Raw genomic sequence first — 1,678 nt, forward strand, 5'->3', positions numbered from 1 at the left:
GTTGCTAAACCGAAAATCCCGGTGAGAAATTGCAAATACAAAACCTTTCTCATAAAAAACAATCGTTCGGGAAGCCAAAAGACTAACCCTTAATAGTTAAGTTTAATCCGAGAACCTGCTTAACGCCGAAGCAAAAAAAAATCCTGGGTTGCATGAACTAATACCAAGTGCAAATGGTGTGGAGCGTTCAAGTAGCCAGTGCATTTGTTGATGCCAGATGGTCGCAAAAACCCCTGAAGCTGGCCTAAAATGAAAAGGGTTTAGCAGAAACCTCAGGATAGTCAGTGCTTTAGAAGAAAAATCGCTCTAAAATTACTTAAGAACAAAGGAACGTGTTACCTGTGGAAACCCAAGTGAGTGTTTCAACAGGAAATGATAGGTGAACATTTCTGTAGAAAACCAAAATGATTGTTGATTCAAGAAACCCGTAGAAAAGAACGAAAGCATAAGGGTAAATCACCTGCAACCTTGTGTTTGACCGACAGGTGAGCATTTCTGTAGAAAACCGAGACGATTGTTGATTCCAGAAACCTACAGACAAGAACGAAAGCATAAGGGTAAATCACCTGCAACCTTGTGTTTTCAAAATAAACAAAGAAAGACCGGTAGGTGAGCATTTTTGTAGAAAACCTAGATGATTGTTGAATCTAGAAACCTACAGACAAGAATGAAAGCATAAGGGTAAATGATCTGCAACCTTTCGTTTTCAAAATAAGCAAAGAAAGACCGGCAGGTGAGTGTTTATGTAGAAAACCCAGATGATTGTTGATTCAAAAAACCTGCAGACAAGAACAATAACATAAGGGTAAATCACCTGCAACCTTGTGTTTTTAAAATAAACAAAGAAAGACCGATAACTATGGTCAAGCAGAGTTACTTGCTCTATGGGAAAATGAACCCCAAAAACACAAGCAATATTCCTACCACATTCCTACCGCAGTCACCAACGGCAGCAAAATGCACAGTCACCAACGGTAGCAGAATGCAGGTGGTAACAACTCCATAATCATATAGTTCACGTCGTAGTCTTTAACGCGACTTTTTGAAAGCTTTTCCGGCGATTTTTTCCGGTGAAAATCCGGCAGTAATTTATTGAAATCGAAGTTTGATAACTAGTTTCTGCACAATGAAAGCGTCCCAGGGGTTTTTCAGGGTGCTGAATCCGAATATGCAGTTAAAAAACCATTTTAACTGCAACAAATCATGATTTCATCTCAATTTCTTCCGCCAGATTCCGTCACCGGAATCTCAAAAAGTCGCATTATAGACAACTCCTATAGTTCACAGCCAAACAATTTCCCCCGTAGCAACTCTAGGGTTCTACAAAGCGAAAACCTCTCAGAGACACACAATGCGAATGAGCGATGGAGGCGGGACACCACCGGGTGGTACCCATAACCGTATCAATCCACGAAAATTGTCAGATGAGAGAGCCAGATCAACGATGGTTGAGGCACCAAATGGCATGCAGATGATGGAGAAACTTGGGTAGCTAGCATAAAGTAATCGCTGGCTAACCCAAGAAAAATTTATAAACTTATCCTTCATAGTGCTAACCTGAGCGCATATATGGTTTAAAGCTTTATTACCAAATCACTGTATAGTTATTAACCCTGACAATATTCAATTGTCAATTCATGAGTTGCCGACTTTGATAAACGTAAAAAAAAATATTTGT

The 1,678-nt window shown here is 39.7% G+C and overlaps 1 long non-coding RNA gene across 1 annotated transcript; it reads right to left on the reverse strand.

The window, feature by feature from the left end:
* Nucleotides 1-211: 211 nt before the first annotated feature.
* LOC149231681 (uncharacterized) lies at nucleotides 212-1,449 on the reverse strand. The gene is made up of 4 exons (XR_016247471.1): nucleotides 925-1,449; nucleotides 698-779; nucleotides 461-531; nucleotides 212-244 (listed from the first exon to the last, which is right to left on the reverse strand). It is a non-coding gene; the product is annotated as an uncharacterized LOC149231681 (long non-coding RNA).
* Between the last annotated feature and the right edge of the window lie 229 nt (nucleotides 1,450-1,678).

This window comes from Pinus tabuliformis, chromosome J, assembly GCF_031772625.1.
Source record: "Pinus tabuliformis cultivar Carrire ecotype Pingquan chromosome J, CPIR1, whole genome shotgun sequence".
Lineage (NCBI taxonomy): Eukaryota > Viridiplantae > Streptophyta > Pinopsida > Pinales > Pinaceae > Pinus > Pinus tabuliformis.